This window comes from Watersipora subatra, chromosome 5 (assembly GCF_963576615.1).
Source record: "Watersipora subatra chromosome 5, tzWatSuba1.1, whole genome shotgun sequence".
Classification (NCBI taxonomy): Eukaryota; Metazoa; Bryozoa; class Gymnolaemata; order Cheilostomatida; family Watersiporidae; genus Watersipora; species Watersipora subatra.
The window spans coordinates 61805186-61817622 of record NC_088712.1 but is presented as its reverse complement, the minus strand read 5'-3'; positions in this window follow the sequence as shown (position 1 = coordinate 61817622).

The following is a 12437-nucleotide window of genomic DNA, read 5'->3' as shown; positions in this document are numbered from 1 at the left end:
GGACTCGCACAAAATTTTAGTAGATTTTGTTTGAAAATATCAGTATTTTTCTATCATTTGTGATTGTTTTTGGCGTTTCAATAGATCAGCTGCCCAGGTTTTTCAAGTTTAGCATCAACAAAATTTGATTTCAATTGAAACGCTTGGATCAATTTTGATTATGACATTTATAATAATTGTAAAGAGACCAGCTGAATAGAGACACGTGACGTTGCAACTTAAGCGCAATAGCTGATATCAACTACAACAACGATGGCAGCTAGGACGTCATTTTTGCATGGTAATTTTCTTTTAGGCACTAAAACTTTAATCAAGTTTTGTCGATTTTAATCTTGAAACATCCCTGCAGTCAGATCACCTAAAACAACAAGAACAATTACAAATAATAGGAAAATACTGATACTTTCTGATAATATCTGCTAAAATTTTATGTAAGTTCAACTCTAAGCAGTTTGCTATTCTCAACAGGTGATGAGCCGGAGACGAAAGCTATGATAAATGTCTGGGCTATGAATACAATAAATGCTTTGGTGAGCCAGTTCGGCCATAGTCTCTCCGGCCCTGACCTGGAAGAATTCTTAGTGAGTTCAACTTTATTTCATCGTGCATCCATCCTTCGAGTTACCTTTACCTAAGCTATAGACAGTTTGTCAAAATGAAAGGGTAATTTTTAGTACTGCTGCATAAAGGCTAATTCACCCTGTATGATCGTATGTTGACATTGTCCTCTCGACAATTTTTGATCGACTATGTGCGCTGTAAACTGATCCATCGTTGAAGCAAAGAAGATGCGTCAAGGAAAATTACAGCGGTCAAACTTTCCGATAGTTTGCCAAGCATCCGCTACAGCTTGCAAAGGGTTATTGTGATAGTGATTGGTTGTTGCTGATTGATTGATTTAGATTATTTTGCATGACAGTTGCTGAGGTACTAGTATTTCATTGTTTCCGCATCCGAATTGCAACATGAGAACGCTTGTCATGGACTAGTCGCTGATTTAAATGCAGGTAGCTTTGTGATATCATAATGATCACAGACGATCACTAAAGCGTTGTGGGATTAACACTGGTATACGGTGATATAGTATAAAACTTTGTATGGCCAGCCTTAACTGTCTTCAACAGCTTCAAAGAATTCTTTGGCTTCATACCAGCATTAAAAGGGCCACCAGTCTTCTTAATCCTTACCATTGCCAACTGATTCATGTCAGAGTAGTGTTGCCAATAAAACTGTTTGTATTTCAGGCTCCAACCATTGCTTGACTCGCTAAAGGTATTACTGGTGTTTCGCATGCAGCCTGACTGTCTTTCTGTTTTGCTGTATAACATTTGTGGTAGTGTCAGGTCTCTAGCTATAAGCGTGTTTAAAGATTGATGTTGCAAAAGGTACCGCTAATGATAAAGTTTCAATGTTGAAGATTCTGCTCTCAAATTTTAGATGATACACATGTACATGCAAATGCTGAAATTATTTTTCTTGTTAACTACCAATTGGCCTTCTAAAAGATTTCTTTTTAAACTGTGATAAGCCGTCGTAATTAATTCTTGTTTTTCAAATGAATATCTGTCAAATTTGAATACAACTGATCATAAATAAAATCTCTGAAAAATTAAAGACAGCATAGCAGCCTACTGTGTAGCCTCGTGTGTCCAACGCATCTTTTTGCTCAACCGCCATCAACCTTGTTATCTTTTGTTGGGGGTATGGATGATTGTGCTGTCCGTATTGTAGTGTACTGCAGTTGTGTAGTGTAGTATAGTATGGTGTAGCGTAGCGTAGTGTTGTGTAGTGGTGTGTAGTGTAGTATAGTGTAGTATAGTGTGGTGTAGGTTATGAAGTGAAGTGTAGTGTTGTGTAGTGTTGTGTAGTGTGGTGTAGTATAGTGTAGTGTGGTGTAGGTTATGTAGCGAAGTGTAGTGAAGTGTAGTGTTGTGTAGTGTAGTGTTGTGTAGGGTAGTGTTGTGTAGTGTTGTGTAGTGTTGTGTAATGTAGAGTAGTGTAGTGTTGTGTAGTGCTGTTTAGTGTAGTGTTGTGTAATGTAGGATAGTGTAGTGTAGGGTAGTGTTGTGTAGTGTAGTGGTGTGTAGTGTTGTGTAGGGTAGTGCAATGTAGGGTAGTGTAGTGTTGTGTAGTGTAGGGTAGTGTTGTGTAGTGTTGTGTAGTGTTGTATAGTGTAGGGTAGTGTAATGTAGGGTAGTGTAGTTTTGTGTAGTGTAGGGTAGTGTAGTGTTGTGTAGTGTAGTGTAGGGTAGTGCAGTGTAGTGTAGTGTAGTGTAGTGTTGTGTAATGTAGGGTAGTGTAGTGTTGTGTAGTGTAGGGTAGTGTTGTGTAGTGTAGTGGTGTGTAGTGTTGTGTAGGGTAGTGTTGTGTTGTGTAGTGTTGTGTAGTGTAGTGTTGTGTAGTGTAGGGTAGTGTTGTGTAGTGTTGTGTAGTGTTGTATAGTGTAGGGTAGTGTAATGTAGGGTAGTGTAGTTTTGTGTAGTGTAGTGTAGTGTAGTGTAGTGTTGTGTAATGTAGGGTAGTGTAGTGTTGTGTAGTGTAGGGTAGTGTTGTGTAGTGTAGTGGTGTGTAGTGTTGTGTAGGGTAGTGTTGTGTTGTGTAGTGTTGTGTAGTGTAGTGTTGTGTAGTGTTGTATAGTGTAGGGTAGTGTAGTGTATGGTAGTGTAGTGTTGTGTAGTGTAGGGTAGTGTAGTGTTGTATAGTGTAGGGTAGTGTAATGTAGGGTAGTGTTGTGTAGTGTAGGGTAGTGCAGTGCAGTGTAGTGTAATGTAGTGTTGTATAGTGTAGGGTAGTGTAATGTAGGGTAGTGTAGTGTTGTGTAGTGTAGGGTAGTGTAGGGTTGTGTAGTGTAGGGTAGTGCAGTGCAGTGTAGTGTAGTGTTGTGTAATGTAGGGTAATGGGTGCTTACTATTTGTTTACACAGTCATTATCTCATTTCTGAAGATTCAACATCTCAGACGTAATTATGCTAAACTTGATTGCTAGACTAGTTTGTTTGAATGGCCTTCTGTCTAACTCATTAAAAGTTAAGCTCATTAGCAATTTCATCTTATGACCATTTTCGCCAGATCAAGTTTTTTCAATTTTATTGTTGAAACATCGTGGCAGTCAAATTACTTCAAACATCAAAGACAATCGCAAATGATAGAAAAGTGCTGATACTTTTTATCAAAATCTACCAAACTTTTGTGCAAGTTTGTTTTCAATTTGTTTATCTCAAGACCACTAGACAGCAGAAGAATTCAGCGTTACAAAATATGTTTTTCTTTTTCATGTGAGTGTTAACTCTTGATAATAATAACAAAGTGTTTAATTGTTTTGTCAAACACGAAGTCATTCAAGTAAACAATAAAACTTTTTTAGCGCGGTAGAAAGTAGTTGGTCTATGTGAAGTCAATCTTTGGCACAGCCAGACTGCCAATGCTATATCAGCTATAGTGCATTTTTTGGCACACCTATTTCACCCCAAACTTCTGGTATCTATTATTTGTTTAATCGCACTGCATCTCATAGCCTATCCTTAACCGCCAACTTGAAACATCAATTTCGTTCAAGATCAATTTCTTGAACGTGAAGCGAGGTGTAAAATATAAGTGTGTGATGAAATCTTTGACACCTGTCCCCTTATCAGCTATCAATCACAGATGAAGGTGGAAACATCGTTATCCTACAAACAATATTAGCAACTACTACAAACTTCATTTCATTATTCATTATCATTATTAATTAATTATTAATAACCAATAATTATATTATTCATTATTCATTTCATTCCAACTCCTTATTAACCTCTACTCTGCAGTTTTATTTTCTTTTCTATTATGACATACACTGAAGAAAAACATAATATTGTTTTCACACTTTGAATAAATGAGGAACTCTTTATCGTGATAATCAATCTTTTCCATGCACTTCTTACGCTGAGGCTTCGTGAGCCTACGTGTCAATGCACTCAATTTAATACGGCTTGTTTGCAGGTGGGTAACCGCGACAACTGCCTGCTTTTGCTAAAGTTCTTTCTGCGTCAGAGTTTTCCACCAAGCCACTTTAAGGACTTAGCCTTGAGGACTCTGGTAAGTGACACTTTGTCAGTTTTATATCTTCTTGGTCAGTAGATGTCTTCAGGTGTACTGATAAGCTAGAATTAATTGCAAACTCAAGCAGAAGTAAATGCCTCAGTCTTTTATAGCAATTACACGTAGGCCCACATCAAACACAGTAAGTAGTCGCCTCATGACCTAGGCGACATACGGCTGCCTGGCTTTAAGACCATGTTTGTGGGAAGGTCAGGCAGGTCAGTTCAAGGCATAGCATAAGCTGTTCTTCGTTCTGTTTATGAAGCTTTTTCGTTATTTTTTTATTAAGGCGAATTTTTTCTGTCATACAATATCAACAATTGTTTCGTTCGAAATTAAAATTTGGCGATTTGTGTACTGATTATATGCGTTATTAAGAGATATATGTTGCTTGCCATGGTGAGTTCAGCATTATCCGTTATGGTAAAAATGGATTCACAAACAGATACATGATGAAATCTCAGTTAAAAGTCTGAAGTGTAATAAAATACATACTAAAACTTTTTTCAGGTATGTGTTTAGACCGAATCGACTTGCGTACAAATCGTCTTACAACCGGCCTGTGAGAACCAAATGTCAGTAAGAGTAAGTCGATAACGACCTGTACTTATATTCAATATTACTACATGAAGCGATTAATATGCATGATTGTGTCATATGCAAGATGAAACAGCAAAAAGCTGCAAGTCAAGCGACTTGTTACTCAGAAATGTCGATTGAATGTTTCATGCTTGCAAAACAAAGAGACGGCACTCACGAGTTATGCCGAGAAAATGCCGCGCAAGCGATTCTATTTGAAGCATTTTCCACACTTCAGTCATTCCTATTTTGACAGTGTGCTGCTTTAAAACAGAAGTGTCCTGCTATGACGGCTGGCATATAACTTCTTATTTTTTAACAAAGCGACATTTTTTAATCCTCAGAGTAAATGTCTGTTGAAAAACTTATCGCACAGTAACTAAACGTGAGCACAATTCCAAATTTACAACATCCGCATAAGAAAAACAGTGAATAATGTTGTCAACATGTTACCTACAGGTATCATGTTAAGAACTTTGTCAAAATAAAAAACTGATGCCAATTTATAACATGCTAACCCGCTACAACTTATTTCTTATTGATGTTAAGTCTGTGGCATCAGCTTTTTGAAGCCAGGCAGCAAAGTTAGTCTCTAAAGCCTGGTTCCCATATACGTAGCAAAGCACCGGCGGTAATATCGCGCAGCAAAACACTTGCGGTGCTTGGCGCAGTTTAATGTTCACATAAAAGCTACATTGTTAATAATATCGTAAACATAATTGCGTAATCAAATAAGATGTTCGCTCGCCATGCCGTTCTTATAATGGTGACCTTTACCCGTACAGTGCATTTCGGGAAGGTTTTGCCTGTGGCCGTTTGCGAAATTTGAACATGCGCAATCTCTTGCGTTGACCGCCGGCATCCACCGGCGGTGCACTGCGATCCGCGGCGTGTAGGTTCCCATTTTATCGCAATAGCCTGCGGTGCTGTTGCCGGTGCTTTGCGGCGTATATGGGAACCAGGCTTTAAGAACTTCAGTTCTATATCAGCTTACAACTTTCTAGCGAAAATTAGACAACAAGCTTGACCAACTTTCCATTTTATTCCTTGTCGACCTTTGATCAACGTTTTAATTGAAAAATATCTTGCGTGTAGTCACGTAGCACCCTGAGATGAAAATTAAATTACCATAATATTGAGCTATCTCGTGAGGTTAAATCATTATTGTTTTGGCCATCTTATCAGCAGCTGTGCGGCAGCCACGTAATGGCACAAGATACATGTATAAGATGAAAGAAAAGCTATCATGAGTCAGCCGGCAAGTTGTAAAATATTTGCTGACTATTATGCTGGGCATCTAGAAGGGGAGAGGCTGACTACCCGGAATCACTTTTTTAAAACATGAGCTTTCCAAAGTGTGAAAGGGCCTCGCAGCATTCCCCACCACCTTCTCAATCGCCACCGACTAGAAAAGCAGCTAGTGATTTTGTAGATATGCAAACAAAATCTAATTCAATCAAACAAAACTAGAAGCTCTACGCTATAGAAGACTGACATTTTTTCTGAAGCTCGTCAATCAACAAATATTCTAATTGTGCAGTCGGCGCTCATATATCATATACCTCATGTAGCGTCAATTCTACATAACATAAAGAATTTATGTAAAGCTTTTGCTTCATGCTAATTAAAAAATTCTATATAATGTAAAGTGTCCAGCCGGTGAACGCTCCCAAATTCGATTCGAACAATGAAAATCTGAGAGTTAGTCTTAAAAATATGCCTTTCTCTCTTGCCACATTTGGCAGAGAAAATGGCGTGTTTGGTAATCTCTGTTATATATACTAGTACACTGGCAGTCTAGTTCACCTTGAGAGATCGTCAGGTGTGTCGATAAAGCACAGAGATTAACCAGCTGCACAGTTATTCAGAAACACCTAAAAACGGTCGATTGGTGCAGGCGTTGTTGATATTCCAAGCTGAATGTCTCGAGTTGAAGTCGCGTCAAAAGGTATCTTTTATTCTACCCATGAACTCTGGCGATGTATGATGTATATATAGATGAATGGACCGACACCACACTTACTATAGCAAAGATATAATTTTGTTTTTCGGTATTTTAGACGTATAAAATGTTTTTATTATTTTTCCTTTGAAGGATAGACTTTGCTGTCTAGAAAAAATAAGAAAAAGCATTGTAAAGTGACATTGAAGGTGTCTCCTCTTAAACTGTTGTAAAATTACCATCATCATGGATCATAAACCAAGTGAAGGTGAAAAGAAAAAAAGAGAAAAGTTGATACAAACAAATAATACCACAGTTACACTGTTCAATCATTAAAGAAAAACATTGAGTCTAGTTTTTTTCCTTTTCTGAAGTGCCAAAGGGGTGAGTTTGAAAAAATCTCAGAACAAATTAGGCTGTTTACGTGTATTTTACAGTTTGTATAATGTAGAACTACAAACTCTTTACGTTGTTGGAGCGTCTATTGCGCAATACAAACAAGTGCGAGTCGAGTCGGAGGCTCATTGCTTGCTAGTTATCCTATAAACTCTACTAGCCACTGAAGAACTTAATTAATTAATCATCAGTACCATAAAAGTCATCACCATCAAAGTTAGATTAATTCAGTTTTTTGCTAAAAGAAACCAAACCTTGTAGCATTATTATCAATAATGCTAATTTCATTATCAAGATTCATTTCCTCTCTGCTGCATGTGTGGCACATTATTCTGAATCAGATTTATCCTGGAACTAAATATACTGTGACCATCTGCTCAGGGGGCTTAGCGCGGGAGCACTTACGGGACCACGGAGATATGACTGGATGTCATATCTTGTCAAAACTTTATTTGGGGAGTAAAAAACTTCTTCTTTTAGCTGTTCACTACCCAACGCGATCAAACTGTAAACTAAACATGCAACCCTTAGCCAATACTTACTCTTCGCTATTTACCTCAAGTGCTCCTAAAGATGAGTTGCACAAAGTTTTAAGAGATTTCATCAGAAAGTATCAGTATTTTCCTATCATTTGAGATTTTTTTTGATGTTTGAGATGATCTGACAGTTAGGATGTTTCAAGATTAAAATCGACAAAACTTGATCGTGGTTTAAATGCTCAGAAGAATTGTCTACAAACTAGAATGACGCGTAATGCCGCATTCTAGTTGCGGCATAACGTGTCTCTAGTCTTCTAGTCTTTTGGTAACTGTAGATGTCAGAATCGCACTTTCGCTTCGTCTGAGCTTCTTAAAGGCGATGAAGTTTTGTCGATTTTAATCCTGAAACATCTCTGGCAGTCAGATCAAAAATCAAAAACATTTGCAAATGATAGAAAAATATCGATACTTTCCGATAAAATCTACTGAAATTTTGTGTAAGTTCATCTATAATACTGTGATTATATTAACAAAGCCAAAAAGCTTTCACAATAAATCGAGAGGGACTTTGAAGGTGAAATCCAGGGCGACATCGAGGGTGCGAGTGAGATATTTGTTAGTGCCTTCATTTGTTGAGATATCTTGCACAAGCTGACCTGACAGCCCAGAGTTGGGGTGTTAAACAGGTCAAGAGTGTTGCCCACTAAGTTCAGTAGAGAGTAGTACTACAATATCCCAGTTGCATTATGGACAGGATTGTGACTGCTACAAAAAAATCGTAACTTCATTAATAAGTACTCAGTGATGTCCTGATTATAATGCATTATGGTTGCAGCAAATGTTTGCCTGGATATCTATGTAGCTGCGTTAGCAGTGCATAGCAGTAGTAAGCATGTCTCAGCAATGCACTATGCAGTATAATTGCAATGCGTACTTCTACTACTGCGTAGTATGCACTATACATACAGTATAACTACTTTAATGAACAGTAAGCGGTATTGGGGCAGTGGCAGTATTGCCTACTGAACAGTGTGCAGTGGTGGTCGCAGTGGGAGTGTTGCTAGCGCACATTTCGTAGTGCTAGATGCAATAAAAGCGTTCACGTTGTACATACACAGCATGGAGAAACGCTCCAATAAGCTATCTAAACAAAATTTTAGTCATCCAGAAGTGTTTGCTGAGCATAATATATCATAAAACTCTTATTTTCCGTCAACTCCTTTGTTTAAAAGATCTCGTGTTTTGCCTATACAACAACTTTACCAACTAAGAATATGTCTTTTAGCCTTCACACAATTTAGATCTCAAACTAACTTGTCAACACATAACAACACTCAACATTCCTTATTTTCATTACCTCTTCCACTCTCCTCCTCTACCGGTGGCCATAGACGGGTTGCTTCTCTTGTGTCATCAACATGGAATTCCTTGCCAATTTGGCTGAGGAAAATTAGTAGTCATGATGGTTGTAGAGCTGCTTTAAAGCAGTACTTGCTGGACTCTCTGGGATAGATTTGCTCCGATTTCTATTGCTTAGACAACCATGTTTTCTTCATTGATAATCAATCTCATCTGTTAACTCCGGCTCTGCACCTGCGCAATAGCCACGCTACTGCGCATATGGGCCCACATTGTACCTTGATTTTCTATAATCTTGTTATGTCATGACTTAATGTGAAATAAAACAAACAAAAATTCACATTACATCTCCAAAAAAGCTTATCCTAGATTCAAGCATCAAGTTGATGCAACCAGAACATAATTGAAAGATTTAAATGCTCTTTAAACTTGAGCACCAGAGGGTCACCAGAGGGTCACCAGAGGGTCACCAGATTGATCACAATGAGCACGTTGTACCTTATTGAAATGATAATCTATTACGGATTTAATACATATTTTTTATGGGAATACAATCTAAGACTCCAATATTATTGAAGTGATACGATTGGCTGACTCCCTATTTAAAAATGTTATGAGAGTTCCATAATTCATAATTCAATCAGCCAATGCAAATTACTGGAGGCAAAAAACCATAAGCTGTGTACGTAATCCACTTTTGTATTCATTTTCCAGATGCCATTGATTTCGGTGATAACTTCGGGCAAAATGCAGGGACATTGAAATAGCTGTACAGCCGCTTGGAAAGCCAGCAGTGACAGTTGATCCACAGTACTAACTTAATAATAATAATGGGCAGTCGCATCACGCGGGCAACTTTTAAGTTTTGAAGTCTGCACATTCGCACTATGCTTGAATTGTTTCAGGAAATGTGTCATGGAAACAAATGCTCGGTAGTTCGCAGAAAATGTCTATTGCAAATTAGAAGTTGTAATGCTCTACAAAATTCTTATGTACTAGAGTACGATGAAGTGGGGTAGTTCTAATTGGAGCTTTGCAAAATGGCGACCTAATTGTTTGGTGGTGATTTCGGAGGTAGACGGTTTGGCATTCGCCCCCATTTAAAGAAATATCGATAATCATATAAACAATATAATCGTGTAATGGCAATTTATCTTACACCTGATGGTTTTCAGAGTGAGCGATACTGGAACTAAAACGCACCGGCCTTCTAGTCTTGTATTAAGCTCATTCCACAGCCTTCCACGCACATAGAATTCATGAAATAAATGTTTTTAACCATCACGAACACAAAGCAGTTTCTTTTTAAGTTGAAACATACAAATAAATATTAACAAAAACTTATCAGCTTTATTTACATAAGAATAATCTCGCGATATATTGCGAATCATCTACAAATAAACGTATCATGGTATATTGCAGTTGTATTTGACATTGCAAACTTGCAGTATGAAATTATCTGCTGACTTTTCGAAATCATGAAGCTTTAGTTTTAATACTTCACAAACCAAACCAATAATACAAATATGTGCTTGATAAAAACATGTTCAGAACACACATCGTTTTCAATCAACTGAAGCATTTAAAAGTAAATATTACCCTGCCTCTTACTCATTTTAAAATTTTAAAATTATTTACAAAACTTCACAAGTAGGATTTTGAAGACACTAGAGAAGCCAATCTAGATTAAATGTCTTTATGCCAATCAAATGCAAATAAAAGGTCAGTCTGGTGACTAAATCTGTGTATGTAGTTGTTTTTGTTAAAAGTAACAGCATATTAATAATACCCAAAGGTCTTCTCCTGATTCAAACTATAAATATAACATTTTTGCAAAACAATTGCCACATATTACAATGATACTCATTGCGTTTCTGCTAGGATGACGGTGGGCTGCTCACAAGGTTAAAGGGCCACCCTCGTTAACTTTTAAAATATTTTAACTGAAAATATAGATATTTTTCATCAGTTGAAATTTTGTCTGCTGTTTTAGGTGATCTGACTTCCAGGATGTTTCCAGATTAAAATTGACAAAACTTCATCAAAGTTGAAACACTCAGAAGGAAGTGACATCTCTAAAAATAGTGTCAATAATCGGCATATTGTTAATAAGTAACAAATATGCAGATTCACCAGCGTTGGTTACTCATATGTTTCCACAGCATTTAAAGAAAAACAATTGGATAAATTCTAACCAAACTATCTTTAAACCATTTGAAGCATCTATAGCAATGTATCTGAGGCTATAATTGAAGTTTGTTTCCAAAATCATGAGTGAATACAAAACAAAATACACATCAATAGAGAGTTGTAACATTGCAACTTAAACGCAAGCCATGTTGGTATAACAACAGGGGCAAACCGGAAGTAATACGATTGACATAATTTTTAAAGTCTTTATCTTTTGAGCATTTTAACTGAGATCAAGTTTTGTGAATTCACTATTCTGTCAGTCTCTTTGCAATTATGAAAGTAATAATCGCGCTTTCGCTAGATCTGAGCGTTTTAACCACGAACAAGTTTTGTCGGTTTTAATCTAGAAACATCTTAGCAATCAGATCACCTCAAACATCAAAAACAATCTCGAATAATAGAAAATATTCAAAACTATCTGATAAAATCTACTGAAACTTTGTGTAAGTGTATTTTGAACAGCGATAGACTCTCAAATCTAACTTGTCCTGTTTATCCATTCATTTCATCCTTTTTTCTCTTTCCTATAGCCTAAGATTTTGGATATCGCATTGAATCCAGCATACAGACCTCAGCTGAGTGGCTCTGCACAGTTAGCTCAGGAGATGGAGAAGAGCTTTGCTGTCGTAAGTTCTTCTCCACCAAATTTATTTATTCTAGAGCCTGGCCTGGGATTTAACTGAGACTGTAGGGATTTTCAATTGATGAAATCAACTCTTAATTTCATCAACTGAAAAGCTGAAGAAATTCAGCGGGTTGAAAGCAGTTTCCCTTTGAATCTATTGTTGTGCAAAGCAGCAAGAAATGCAAACTCATTTGTCTGGGTAATAAAATAATAATAAAATCTCATATTGAGCAAACAAACAATGGGAAACACCAAACATCTGACACCCTACCTATTTATAGGAGAGTCACGCGTTGGTGATTCAACATTTTTCCGTTTTAGCCTGGCTGGTTTTTTGATAGCACTTTAAATACTTTTGGGATTTCTTAATGAATAATTAGGAAATCCAAACAATATATGGTTGGTCAACACTGATTTGTACTTAGCGTACGGGACAATCCACTTAAATGATTTCATCATCTCGTGTAATGAGCTTTTTGCATTTTCCACCTTCGAGGTGGAAAATGACAGTCAAACAAAAGAATTACCAAAACTAAAATTATGGATTTTACAAAGCATGTAGTTGGTGTCAGGTGTTGTGTCTGTTGGCAGGACCAGACCACTGCATCAGCTAGCTATTTGCAACAACATCTTTGCAATACTTGCGAAGAACAAAATTCTCAAGGCCTTTCGGAGGTCATTATTGTAAACTAACATCTAAATTACAAGCAACTGTTATACTTGAGATTTTTGAAATATTTAAATGTTTAATTAAAGCATTAAAATAAGACAAAGCTTGGAAAGTAAAT